The sequence below is a fragment of the Dendrobates tinctorius genome, unplaced genomic scaffold (genome assembly GCF_039654945.1).
Source record: "Dendrobates tinctorius isolate UK_male_01 unplaced genomic scaffold, ASM3965494v1 ptg000276l, whole genome shotgun sequence".
Taxonomy (NCBI): domain Eukaryota; kingdom Metazoa; phylum Chordata; class Amphibia; order Anura; family Dendrobatidae; genus Dendrobates; species Dendrobates tinctorius.
In genome coordinates, this window is record NW_027361943.1 from 2106305 (window position 1) to 2121712 (window position 15408).

Here is a 15408-nt window from a genome sequence, read left to right on the forward strand (position 1 = left end):
GCACAGCCCCCCGGCAGGCCGGTACAGACCCCCACAGGGTGCACAGACCACCGGCAGGCCGGCACAGCCCCCCGGCAGGCCGGTACAGACCCCCACAGGGTGCACAGACCACTGGCAGGCCGGCACAGCCCCCCGGCAGGCCGGTACAGACCCCGGGCAGTCCACACAGCCCCCCGGCAGGCCGGCAGAGACCCCCGGAAGGCCCGAAATGACGGCGCATCATGATGCGCACACACCGCGCATCATGATGACGTCATTTCGGCTGTCAATCAACTTTGAACTTCTGATTCCGATGCCGACTTCTGATATTGAAAAAATATCGGAAGTCGGTATCGGAATTCCGATACAGCAAGTATCGGCCGATACCCGATACTTGCGGTATCGGAATGCTCAACACTAAATATGACCCTTCTCCAACGCCTCCTTAATATAGGACCGCATAGCCTCGTGCTCGGGTACAGATAAATTGAAGAGCCGACCCTTGGGAAATTTACACCACGGGCTCAGTTCAATAGCACAGTCATAACTCCTATGAGGAGGCAGAGACGCAGACTCATTCTCACTAAATACATCATAAAAGTCCGCCAAATAATCAGGAACATCATGCGACTGAGGAGAGGTGGAAAACACCGGAGCCTCACTAAAAGCACACCGACAACCCCAACTCACCACAGACACAGATTTCCAATCCAAAACTGGATTATGAATTTGTAACCAGGGAAACCCCAGAACAATAGTATCATGCAGATTATGTAACACCAAAAACCTGCAATTTTCTTGATGGTCTGGGGCGACCCGCATTACCACCTGGGTCCAAAACTGAGGTTTATTTTTAGCCAAAGGAGTAGCATCAATCCCCCTCAAAGGGATAGGCGTCTGCAGAGGTGTCATCGGAAATCCACAACGTTTAGCAAAATCCAAGTCCATTAGGTTTAGAGCTGCTCCCGAATCCACAAAAGCCTTGGCGGAAAATGTGGACAGGGAGCAGATCAGAGTAATAGCCAGAAGAAACTTAGGTTGAACACCACCAACAGAAAACGTGTGTGCAAAGCGTTTCTCGCGTTTAGGACAGACAGAAATAATATGCGAGGCATCTCCACAGAAAAAACACAACTTATTACGCCTTCTGAACTCCTGACGCTGCTCTCTGGAAAAAACTCTATTACATTGCATAGGTTCAGACATCTGTTCAACAGGTGGCAACACCTCTCGTGCAGCTCTGCGTTCGCGTAAACGCCGATCAACCTGAATGGCTAAAGACATAGAATCGTCAAGACCAGAGGGAACAGGAAATCCCACCATAGTATCTTTTATGGCTTCTGACAACCCCTTCCGAAAGAGAGCAGCCAAGGCATTATCATTCCAGGTAGTAAGTACTGCCCACTTTCGGAATTTTTGACAGTACAATTCTGCAGAATCACGACCCTGGTTCAATGCCAGCAGGGTCTTTTCAGCCTGATCAATGGCATTAGGTTCGTCATACAACAACCCCAAGGCCTGAAAAAATGCGTTCACATTAGTCAGAATAGGATCATCTGGTTTCAAAGAAAACGCCCAATCCTGGGGATCGCCACGCAGCAAAGAGATGACAATTTTAACCTGCTGCGCGGAGCTCCCTGACGAGTTAGGCTTCAAGGCAAAAAATAATTTACAATTATTTTTGAAATTCAAAAATTTAGACCGATCCCCAAAAAATACATCAGGTGTAGGAATCTTTGGTTCAGCAGCATGTGAATGAGCAAGGTAGGCGGAAATTCCCCGCACTTCCGCAGCGAGCTGCTCCACACGATCAGACAATTGCTTTATCTACATTGAGAGAAAAAAAAAATCCCCCTACGGCCTCAGAGATATAGAGGAAAAAATATACACTTTTTTTATTTTTTTTATTTTTTATACAATTCTTTCCTGCTATTGAGTACCCTAGAATCTGCGGGTGGGCGGGTGATTCTGTTATGATTGAGTCACCATAGGAGGCAAAAATAGAAATGCTAGCTAAGTCCAGAAAACCAGAGAAGTTGGCAGCTATCGGATTGCAGACCCCTGAACCTATCAACACAACTAGCAGTAGCCGTGGGGGGCTCCTACGATGCCCTAGGCCCCTCGATCACAGCCGGAGGACTACATAGCCTAAAGACAGAAAGGGAAATCTAAACTGCCCCAGAGCAGACCCCAAAGCAAAAGGCAGCCCCCCACATATAATGACGGTGAAGCAAGACGAAAGAACAAAACACAGACAGAAAGATAGACAGAGCAAAGATGGGGCCCACGCTAGCTTAGATAGGAAAGGACAGGAAGGCTGCTGTCTGCAATCCGTGAAAAACCCTATGAAAATAAGAGCCAACAAACTGACAGTAAAAAAGGCCCTGAAGACGCTAGGCTTCAAAAAAGCTATGTCAGTACTCAGGAATATTCTGAAGACAGAGCAACAGGCAAAAGGAGATTCAGCTCGCCCCAGCAGGGAATGGCAGAATCCAGAAAAGCAAGGAAAACAAAACACTAATGCAAAAAGGCAAAGCAGAAATCTTAGCTTTAGATGAGCAGGAATCAGACTGGTTTCCTAGAAGTCCACAGAGAAATCACCCGCAGGCCAGAAGGGCGTCGGCAGCCTTATATCCAGTCATTAACTCCACTCAGCCAGTCATCATCATCAGCCCCAGGTGTTTGACAATCAGGCTCACTACCTTTCTTCACCAGAAGAGGGAGTTCCTCGGGCCTCAGTAGTGAAGGGGAAAATGAACTCACAACAACGACCACTCATACTTACAGTCACGTGACAACTAGCTTTCTTCCTCACTTAAGCAGGAGCTGTGTTTTTTCTCTGAACAATGAGAGAATTAGACTGGGATCACACATGGGAGAAACTCGGACGAGTCTTGCATGTTAATACCCCGCTCCCTAGCCGCTCTGCCTGCTCAGCTCCCTAGCTGCTCTGCCTGCTCGGCTCCCTAGCCGCTCTGCCTGCTCGGCTCCCTAGCCGCTCTGCCTGCACGGCTCCCATGCCGCTCTGCCTGCCCAGGCTCCCTTGCAGCCCAGACTACTTGGCTCCCTTGCAGCCCAGCCTACTCCGCACTCCTGCGGTTCCGCCTACTCTGCACTCCTGCGGCTCCGCCTATTCCACACTCCTGCGGCTCCGCCTACTCCTCACTCCTGTGGCTCAGTTCCTAACCTGTTCCAACATACTCCACTTCTTCCTGCCTAAGCCTATACCTGCCCCTGCTGTGTGAACAGGCCCCTATCTGTTCCTTTCTGAGCCGTGCCTGCTTGCCCTGTGTCTCCAAGCCGTGCCTGCTTGCCCTGTGTCTCCAAGCCGTGCCTGCTTGCCCTGTGTCTCCAAGCCGTGCCTGCTTGCCCTGTGTCTCCAAGCCGTGCCTGCTTGCCCTGTGTCTCCAAGCCGTGCCTGCTTGCCCTGTGTCTCCAAGTGGTGCCTGCTTGCCCTGTCTCCAAGCCGTGCCTGTTTGCCCTGTGTCTCAGCCATGCCTGCTTGCCCAGTGTCTCATCCTGCCTATTAGTCACACCTGTCCAAGTGACTTGTCCCCGAGTGGGATCAGCAGCCACAGCCAGACACCACTCTGGAGTGGCACCCGACAGCTACCTGCCGCACAAGCCTGACCTCACCATCAGAGGCTCCAGTGAAGACCGAGGTAGCTGTTGTAGTCACGCCCCTTCCAGGGTAGTCTGATTTGTGGCAAAGTGGGGCCACAACCTCCCGGCTCGTGCCATTCAGCCAAGGCGCGAGCGTGACACTTATTCTCCTCACGTTCCGTGCTAATCCTTCTTCCCAATGGAGAATCAAACTTCCTTTCTCTGTCTCCTTCCTGTGCCAATAGACCCAGATCACTGTGGCCTGCTGCAGAACTTCCTTCTTCCATCCCTCTCCCGGGGATCTTCTCTGTCTCACTCTCTGTCCTTCTACATCCTCACTCATTGACTGAATCAATGACTGAACGACTGAACCCAACTCTTCCTGCTCTTTTATGTGAACTAAGCTCCACCCACCTCCCAGCAAGTTTCGTATTCCAAGCAGGGAGCCACCAAGGGGTGCTATGCTACACTCCAAGCAGGGAGCCGTCAAAGGTGCTTTGCTACACTACTTTGTGGTGTGGGGTGCAGGTGTTGGAGTGTGGTCAGGTGTCTCCACCTTATCTGGATGTGGGGTACCACACCTCAGGAGGAGGTGCAGTACCTCTGTGGCGACTGAACCCTCAGGGGCGCCACACTACACATGTATAGTCGACACGTGACCGCAGATATGCAAATCGCTTACTTGCGATTTCATGACCTCCCACTCTCACCGCCTTCACCAGAGAATCCTGACAAAGTTCAGTGCTTGCGCTTTGAGAATTCAGAAGTCTGCAGTCACATAGATTGACTGCAAACTTTTATCACAAACTTGGACAACCCCTTTAATAGAAATAAAGATATAACACTTAATTTGTCATATGGCATAACACTTTATTAAAATAGCCATGTATCTTATAATCTTACAAGTTATGGATTGTTACATATGTACAGGATCAGAATCAATAACAGCACAAGAATACATCACCAAAATCACAGCAGTACATAAACACAGCATCACAACCTTCATCAGTACAGAAATGCATCACGAGAACCACAAGCAGTACAGAAATATATCACTAGAATCTTCATCAATACATGAATACATAACCAGAAGCACCATTAGTACTTGCCTATATCATCAGAACCACCATCAGTACATTACGACTTCACCTGTCAGAATTCAAACCCAGAAACTACTGTGCACCAGAATGGCAACTCTTCCCTCTGAGCTATTCAGCTCACTGGACAGTTCTGTGTTAATCCAAATACTTGTACCTATGTTGTTGTTGATGAGCTCCACTCTGAGTTCCTGTTGGTCACCACGCTGAGCTCCTGATTGGCTCATCCTGATTGCACAACCTATTTAAACCTGGCCTTGCTCTCCTTCCTTGCATGATTATTGAGCTACCAGCCTTTAGTCAAGCTTCCTTCCACCTGCTATTCCTTCAAACGACATTGCTGCTGCTGATAATGACCTCTGACTTCCCTATGATTCCTGTTTATTCCTTTAAACAACATTGCTGTTCCTGATACCGACATCTGGCTTCCCTGACTACGATTCCTGCTTGTTCCTTCAAACAACATTGATGCTCCTGATATCGACCTCTGGCTTCCCTGACTACGCTACATGCCAGTGCTGCCACCTAGTGGTTGCAATATCAGTCCATAACAGAATAATCACGCACACAAAATGGAGTCTGTTGCAGCCCAACTGAGGCAGCAAGTTACTGAACTTCAGAATTGTTGTACCACATACCATGAAAAGTTTTCTAAGTTGCAAACACAGGTGTTGGGTCAGCAAAAGGAAATTATTGAGTTGCAGAGGCAACTTCTGGAGTTGCGCAACTCTGGCCTGGAATCCAATGCACGCATGCTGCTGTCTGCAAAATTCAGTGGGGATCGTTATCATTACTGTGGATTCCTAAATCAATGTCGTATTTATTTCCAGATGCAATCTGCTCCATTTACCAGTGACAGGAAAAGAGTTTATCATTAATCTCCTGACTGATGAGGCTTTTGCATGGGCCTCTCCTTATGTGAGAACACTGACCTCCTAAATTACTTAGTTTCACTGCTATGTACCAAGTGTTGGATGACCCATTTTTGGTGTGCTACAGCTGAAACCAAATTGCATAACTTACACCAAGGACGGTGCTCTGTAGCTGAATTCCGCCACAGGGTGGCAGACACCACTTGTAATTTAGCTGCCCAGTGGAGTTAATTTTGCCGAGGATTATCAGAGCTAATAGAAGATGAACTTGCAAGGGTTAAGACCCCTGATAATTTGGAGGACTTTATTCAACTATGCATCCGAATTGATCAGAGACTCACTTAACAAAGAAAGGAAAGGCTACAAGTGTTTGGAAACACCCCTGAGGCTGTGTGCCCACGTAGCGATTTTTAAGCGTTTTTGCCGCGATTTTCGGTGCAAAAACGCTGCAAAAACGTTTAAAAATCGTGTACAGAACGCCCCCCATGCATTCCTATGGCATTCCGCACATGCTGTGCTAATGCTGCGCTTTTTTCCGTGGCAGAATCACATCGCGGAAAAAATCGCAGCATGGTCATTCTTTTGTGCGGAATCGCAAAGAATTGCCGCGATTCCGCACCCATAGGAATGCATGAGAATCGCTTACTTCCCGCATGTGGCTATGCCCACCATGCGGGAAGTTAAGCGTCTCATGTGCGGTTGGTACCCACGGTGTGGAGGAGAGGAGACTGTCCTCCAGGCCCTGGGTACCATACCCCTGTAAAAAAAGAATAAAAAATAAAAAATCGGGGTATATTTACCTTCCGGCGTCACGCGCTGCATTCCCGGCCTCAGCGTTCCCAGTAATGCCTTGCGGCAAGGTCCTGTGATGACATAGTCTCACGTGACTCTAGCGGTCTCGCGAGATCGCTATAGTAACGCGAGACCAATGTTATCACAGGTCTCGCAAGGCATTACTGGGAACGCTGAGGCCCGGGAATGCAGCGCGGGATGTCGGAAGGTAAATATACCCCGATTGTTTATTTTTTTTATTATTTTTTACATTCTATCTTTTACTATTGATGCCGCATAGGCGGCCTCAATAGTAAAAAGCTGCTCACACTTGTCAAACAATATGTTTGACGAGTGTGACCAACCTGTCAATCACTTTCCAAGCGATGCTTCAAATCGCTTGGAAAGTGCTTGAATATCGCATGTGAAAATCGCGGCAAAATCGTGAACATAATCGCGGTGAAATCGCGCGGAAAAAAACGCGCAATTTCTGGGAAGGAGTCCGGTTTTTAGTGTCCGGAATAAAACGCTACGTGGGCACATAGCCTAACTACTCTTTTACTCAATCAGCATTAAAAAACCAACAGGAAATTGAAATTGTTCCTGAACCTATGCAAATTGATGTAATCCGTAAACCTCTATCTGCAGTAGAAAAGGAGAGGCAGCATACAGAGAATCTATGTTTCTATTTTGGGGGCACTGAACATTTTGCCAACAAATGTCCTAATGAAAGGACAAAATGCCAAGACTGAATGCAATTTAGACCTTTTTGAACAGCCAGATCTGGTTATGCAGACCATCTTATCTCTAATGCAAGACAAAGGCAAAGAGCAATCACCATCATCTCATTTTGTTGCTCCCATAGAGACCATAATTGGGAGCCAAAAAATACAATGCTCTGCCATTTTAGATTCTGGAGCAGGAGGGAATTTCATGGACTTACAATTCACACTTCATAATAACATTGCAAGCAGGACTAAATCCATGCCAATCGATATGGAAACTGTGGATGGATCACCTTTATTGTCTGGACCGGTTACTTATGAGACAATTGAACTGGAAATCTGTATTGAACCCGATCATCATGAAGCGGTTAGTTTTCATCTTATTTCATCTCCAAAATTTCCAGTTATTCTAGGAATTCCCTGGTTTTCTAGCCATAACCCCATCTATCAACAGGGCATTGAGAACCATAACCTTTCCCTCTAAGTATTGTAAGAACAATTGCTTTGCTAATTGTGAAGAAACCGGATTATATATAGTATGAAGCGATGGCCGGGGGGACCACCACAATGCAGGGAGACTACGGTACACAAGATGAGGTGCAAACAACAAAGGGTTAATTTATTTACAGGCAAGGAATGCAGTGATAGGAAGGTGTAAACAGGGGTATGCAATGACATAAAACAATTTACAAAAGTGATATTCTCTAGCTGGGCCGTAAAAATGGCACGGTGCACCAACTATTACAGATCAGTGTATTCTTTCAAAAGGCAAAACAATACAATAAAGTACAGTATGCTGCTACTCTAACTATAGCCTGACTGGCCACTGCTACTCCGGCCGCACAGATACCGTGCTCTGTCTATTGCAGCCTATCCTAAGCCTTAAACATGTGCGCACACGGGGTTAACACTCATGGTAAAGTTGGTGCCTCAGTTCCTTCCTGGGGCCCCCTGCAGTTCTCTGCAAGATGATGCAATGTCCTCTCTGGCAGCTCTGTGCAACGTGGTCTTGCCCTTGTGTGACAATTCCGAACCTGTTCCTAGAAATGGTGAACTCCCTCTTCTGAATCCCTTCCTTGTAGAGCTTCATGGCTCCTCGCAGTAACACAGGAAAACTACCTTCGTTATCCCCAGAAGGGTCTACACAATCCCACAAGTTCAGTCAGTTCTAAGCTGCACGTTTTTCTCCTCACGTCAGTCTCCTGCAGACTCCCAGCTCCAAACACTCACAGGGTAAAACAGCCCCTCCCCTCTCCATAGCTGGAAGAGCAAACCAAAGCAGTCTTTTGAAGAGTAGAATAGAATGTATCATCGCATCAGCCAAGGGGGTGCTGTCTCTTAAAGGGGCAGCGTGTCTCTGCTGTCCATAGCAATGTCAGCCCCTTACAAATATATATTACCCTGATGACTGTTTTTAGCAAACAAAGAAGAATATCCTGTTTTCTATACTTTTGCTTGTGTAAGCCTGTAATAGTGACTTGTAAGCTGATATTTCATATAACATAGTGTGCGCTTATCTTTGATGACTAGTGATGTTTTCTGATATGCTAATTATGCATTGTATTATGGAGTCAGTTTGTTGACGTCGAGAGCATAGAGGGAAAAACTATGCAAATAGATAAAATAATCAAGTAATGCTGATCTCATCACCATTGTTTCCCTTAACTGTGATGATGGACTGATGGACACTTGTTAAATCGAAAAATAGGTTACATGCCTCTGTATAAAGAGACTACGAGACAGAGAGACTGAGAGTCATCCAGAGATTCTGCCAAGACATATACATCCAAAGGACCAGAGAAAGGACAGGAGCCAATATCATGGCACCATCATGAGGAACACTGATCTATCATTCTACAAGAAATAACTTAGGGATTTTTGGTTGGAAGAACACAGATCTGCTCCATTGACCATCGCTGAACCTTGGATATGTTTGGAGAAAGCCAGGATTTGGACCCGCTGGTTGCCTGGCTCCATAGAGACGTTTGGAGAAGCCAGGTTGTGCCTTTCGGGTTAACTGGCCTTGTATGGACTGTCATCTTCCTACGTTTGTCGCTACCTCCTCTCTGTGTGCGTGCCACAGGTGGGGTAGCGATCCTGGGGGCTCTGAAGTAACAGCTGCTATTATCCTGGTGAGTCAGCGGAAGGGTGAGACTCTGTAATGTGCTCCATCTTGGGTAATGTGCTGGGACTGTTCTATGTGTTATCTGCCTGTTTTGTGGTTCAATAAACACTGCCACACTGTTTTACCCTCACCCTGTGTTGTCTGAGTAGCGTTAAGCCCACGTTAAAGGGAGAGAGGTCGTTCGGCGGGAGTATCCCTGGTCCATGCGGTTTTCGGCTAGCGGACCTGGGTGCCCTCTGACTCCCCGTGTCTCCACACTAATGTATCTGTTTCCAAGCAAATTAAAATTTTCGAGATTTCCTATCAGAATTTTGATAAACTACCCCCTCAGTACCAACCGTTCAGTGAGCTCTGCAATGAGAAGAAAGCCGATCAACTGCCTCCTCATCGTCCTTACGGCTGTCCCATTGAATTGCTTCTTGGAGCATCCATTCCATTTGGGAAAATTTACAATCTTTCTGAGCCAGAATTAAAAGTACTAAAGGAATACCTAGATGAAAATTTAGAGAAAGCCTTTATTCAAGCTTCTTCTTCGCCAGCTGCAGCACCCTTGTTTTTTGTAGAAAAGAAGGACTCAACCCTGGGGCCATGTAATGATGATAGAGAAATCAATAACATTACTATTAAGAATCGCTACCCACTCCCCTTAATCCCAGAGTTGCTGGAGAGACTGCGTTCTGCCAGAATTTTTACCAAGCTCGATCTAAGAGGGTCCTATAATCTCATACGAATCCGCCAGGGGAAATGAGTGGAAAACTGCCTTTAGAACTAGATATGGACATTTTGAATATCTGGTTATGTCTTTCGGCCTTTGCAATGCCCCTGCCACCTTTCAGCGCTTCATCAATTATGTTTTTCGAGATTTTTTGGATCGATTTGTTGTTGTTTATCTTTATGACATTCTTAGATTTTCAGATACCTTGGAGGAGCATCGCAGACATGTTCAGTTAGTCCTGGAACGTCTACAGGAAAACCATCTCTATATCAAACTCGAAAAATGTGGATTCAAACACACCAGAACTCAATTTCTGGGATATATCATCTCCCCAGAAGGTCTGAGCATGGGTCCCAGTAATATCACAGTGGTAGTTGACTGGCCTACCCCAAGCAATTTAAAATACGTTCAGCGCTTTATAGGATTTGCAAATTTCTACAGAAGATTCATTAAAAACATTTCAAAAATATTTTTACCAATTACTTCACTCACAAAGAAAACCAAAATCTTTTTTTGGTCTCATGAGGCACAAGAGGCATTTGACAAACTAAAGACACTTTTTAGTTCTGCACCATTACTAGTCCATCCAAATCTTGAACTGCCATTTGTTGTCGAATTTGACGCCTCAGACTCTGTTGTGGGAGCAGTTTTATCACAGTGAGTTGGAGACAAAATGCAGCTTCATCCTTGTGCATTTCTTTCTTATACCATGTCAGCTGCAGAAAAGAACTATGACATTGGAAATAAGGAACTTTAAGCCATTAAAGTTGCCTTCTCCGAATGGAGACATCTTTTGGAAGGGGCCAATCATCCGGTGACTGTTCTTACTGACCACAAAAAATTAGAATTTATCTGTACAGCTAAGAGGTTGTCTGCAAGACAAACACATTGGGCCTTATTTTTCTCCAGGTTTAATTTTATAATTTCTTATCGGCCTGGTTCAAGAAATGGCAAGGCTGATGCTCTGTTCAGGATATTTGCTGAACCTGGACCTCAGGAGAGGTCTAAGGCTATGTGCTATGTGCACACGTTGCGGATTTTGCAGCGGATCCGCAGCTTCTCTGGCCCTGTGGGTCTGCAGCAGAATCTGTTGCGTTGTACAGTACCATTTTACTCTATGTAAAATGGAAACCGCTGTGCACATGCTGCCGAATTTTCAGCGCAGTTTTGCCACGGTTTCAAATCCGCAGAAAGAAATGACATGTCACTTCTTTTCTGCGGATTCTGCTGCGGTTTACCATCTCCTCCATTGTAGAGGTGATAAACTGCAGGGCAAAACCGCAGGTCTTTTGACCTGAAATTTACCTGCAGATTTTACAAAATCTGCAGGGAGTAATCAGCAGCATCTAAAAACTATGTGTGCACATACCCTAAGGCCGGGGTCACACTGGCGAGGAATACGGCCGAGTGAGAGGCGCTAAAAGCATGCATTAGACACGGACAAATTATTCTCTATGGGGTCCCTCGCACCAGCCGTATATTTCTCATCCGTATTCTACGCTCCGTGCCAATCACAGCATGCTGCGATTGTCAGCGTACTACGGCCGTAATACGCCAATGCAAGTCTATGGGTGCGCAAAAAATACGGATTACACACAGACCACACATGTGACTTGCGAGAAATACGCAACCGGTGTCTTTTAGAAAAGCCGGCAATTCAGTGCGCTATACAGTAAACTCACACTGACAGGTTTAATAAAGAAATGAAAGAATAGATATAGACACATAGAATACATATATATATATGCATTCTATGTGTCTATATCTATTATTTCGTTTATGTTAGAAACCCTGGCATAGGGCTCCATTACATGTCCACTTTGCAAGCCTGCGAGAAAATCTCGCTATACGGATGCCATACGGATTACATACGGATGCTTACATGCGCAAAATACGCGACCACACCTTGATTACGGATGACATACGGAGCACTGTTTAGGGGCCATTCATCCGTATTACGCATGTAAAATACTGACCGTATTTTGCGTCGGTTAGTGTGACCCCGGCCTAACACTGACTGTACCAGAGGCGTATGTAGGCTTTCTGGCACCCGGGGCAAGAATTTGGTTGGGCGCCTCCCCCCAAGTACATATGCGACTTGCACACTTAGCCATGTGCCCACGAGCCGCTCTCCCTAATGCTCTCAATGTTCAGTAAAAAACTGAAAGCAGGAAGAGAAGCTCGTCACAGGACCATAACTATGAAAATCGCATATGAGTGAAGCGTCCATGTGATGACTACTGGAACCTGCAGAGCTGAATCCTGACATTGCAGCTTCTGAATTCTCACAAGGAATGCACTGCACACTTTTAGGATTCTCCCTTGCTGATGAACAGTCATGTCAGCACAAGTATGTGATTTGCATACTTCTGGCCACATTCCGACTAGACGTGCCTGGCCTCGCTCAGTTCATTTTCATTGAGTGAGGCCACACATGTCTAGTCAGCATGTGACCACATGTATGTAAATTACCTGCATGATAGAATTCTAACAGCGTTCAGTGAGCACTGTGAGAATTCAGAAGTCTGCAGTCACCTAGAATGACAGCAGACTCAGCACAAACCTGGACAACCCCTTTAATGTTCCTAACAAATAAAAACATGAGAATTAGTCAGTATCACAAATAATATTTACATCCAGGTACCTTATAGATGACGTCGTCTCTGATGTCATTCTCCTTTTCTTCTTGTCCAGACGCCATGATGAGTTTTCTCATCCACAGCTCGTCTCTGCAGACTTCCATCTTCTCCGGTCTTCTGCAGCAAATCTCCACACGATGCAATTAAAGATAGACGAGTCATTATAATGCTCCTGAATAAAAATATCTGCAGTACACTGTTGCCTCACACTATTCCCCTCCTTCCTCATACTGTGTCCTCTATCATCCCTCTGTTCACCATACTGTCTCCTCATATATTTACCCTCTCACTCTCTATACTGTCTGCTCACACATACCCCCGACTCCCCATACTGTGTCTGCACACATGCCATCACCCTCACTCCACATACTGTGTCCACATACATTCACCCATTCGCACCCCTTACTGTCTGCACCCATCCCCCATACTGTTTCCTCATACATGCCCTCATACATACTCTTCATTTTGTGCCCTCAAATCTCCCCACACACATTAAATACCATCCCCACTCCAAATCCCCCCATCCCCAATCCCCCACACACATTAAGTACCCCCATCCCCACTCCAAATCCCCCTGCACATTAAGTATCCCCCATCCCCACTCAATAACCCCTCGTCCCTACTCCCAAATCCCCCCACACATTATGTACCCCCACTCCAAATCCCCCCACACATTAACCCCCATCCCCACTCATTAACCCCCATCCCCACTCAATAACCCCTCCACTCATTAACCCCCATCCCCACTCATTAACCCCATCCCCACTCATTAACCCCCATTTCCACTCATTAACCCCCACACATAAAACCCCATCCCCACTCATTAACCCCCACACATAAACCCCCATCCCCACTCATTAACCCCATCTTCACTCATTAACCCCCACTCATTAACCCCCATCTCCACTCATTAACCCCCATACATTAACCCCCATTTCCACTCATTAACCCCATCTCCACTCATTAACCCCCCCACACTCATTAACCCCCATCTCCACTCATTAACCCCCCACTTATTAACCCCCATCTCCACTCATTAACCCCCATCCCCACACATTAACCCCCATCCCCACACATTAACCCCCATCCCCACTCATTAACCCCCACTCATTAACCCCCATCCCCACATTAACCCCATCTCCACTCATTAACCCCCACACATTAACCCCCATCTCCACTCGTCAACCCCCACACTCATTAACCCCCATCTCCACTCATTAACCCCCATCCCCACTCAATAACCCCTCCACTCATTAACCCCCATCCCCACTCATTAACCCCATCCCCACTCATTAACCCCCATTTCCACTCATTAACCCCCACACATAAAACCCCATCCCCACTCATTAACCCCCACACATAAACCCCCATCCCCACTCATTAACCCCATCTTCACTCATTAACCCCCACTCATTAACCCCCATCTCCACTCATTAACCCCCATACATTAACCACCATTTCCACTCATTAACCCCATCTCCACTCATTAACCCCCCCACACTTATTAACCCCCATCTCCACTCATTAACCCCCATCCCCACACATTAACCCCCATCCCCACACATTAACCCCCATCCCCACTCATTAACCCCCACTCATTAACCCCCATCCCCACATTAACCCCATCTCCACTCATTAACCCCCACACATTAACCCCCATCTCCACTCGTCAACCCCCACACTCATTAACCCCCATCTCCACTCATTAACCCCCCCACTCATTAACCCCCACACATTAACCCCCATCCCCACTCATTAACCCCCCCACTCATTAACACCCATCCCCACATTAAACCCCATCTCCACTCATTAACCCCCCCACTCATTAACACCCATCCCCACATTAAACCCCATCTCCACTCATTAACCCAGCCACTCATTAACACCCATCCCCACATTAAACCCCATCTCCACTCATAAACACCCCCCCTCATTAACCCCCCCATCTCCCATCTTTGGTGGTTCTTCAGCTCCACAGAGGAACACACTTACCACCAGCGTTTGCTCTGGGCGCTGGGGAGTGACGTCAGCAGCGTGATCACATGACATGATCACGCTGCAGACGTTGCTCTGACCCGGCGGTCAGAGCTTCAATTGTACTGGCGTCTGTATAGACGCCAGTACAATTTCTGCCTGGGAGCCAGCGCGGCCTCCTTCTCTGCGCCAGCTGTCAGCTTGACAGCCGTCACAGAGAACAGCCGACTCACAAGATGGGGAGCGGCAGAACGCAGCCGCCGGGGGAGACACTGCGGACCGCTGCATTAGGCGGCCCGACAGCGCTCCCCCTGCTGCCTGCGCCCGGGGCAACTGCCCCGGCTGCCCCCCCTGGATACGCCTCTGGACTGTACCATTCTACGTCCAAAAATTTTTTGGGGAATACTGGACTCCAAAGAATATTTGACAAAAATTAAAGAGGGATACCAAACTGACTTCTTTCTTAACAATCCTTCGAAAGACATTGTTTTGTTTCTTTTAACCCCTTTCTGACTGCTGACGGGGTAGTACGTCAGCAGTCAGACTCCCCTGCATTGAGGTGGGCTCCGGCGGTGAGCCCACCTCAAAGCCACGACATGTCAGCTGTTATGAACACCTGACATGTGCCCGCAATAGGCGCGAGTGTAATCGCCATCCGCCTGCGCCTATTACCTAGCTAAATCCCGCTGTCAAGCGCTGACAGCGGGCATTTAACTAGCGCTTCCGGCCGTCGGGCCGGAAGTGAGCTCATCGCTGACCCCCGTCACGGGGTTGGCGACGCGTTGCCTGGACAACCAGAGGTCTCATAGAAACCTCTATGGTTGTTGCAGGCAGATAGCTTTGAGCGCCGCCTGGTGGCCGGCGCTCAAAGCAATGCAGTAAAACTGCTACATATGGGCGATCTGCTC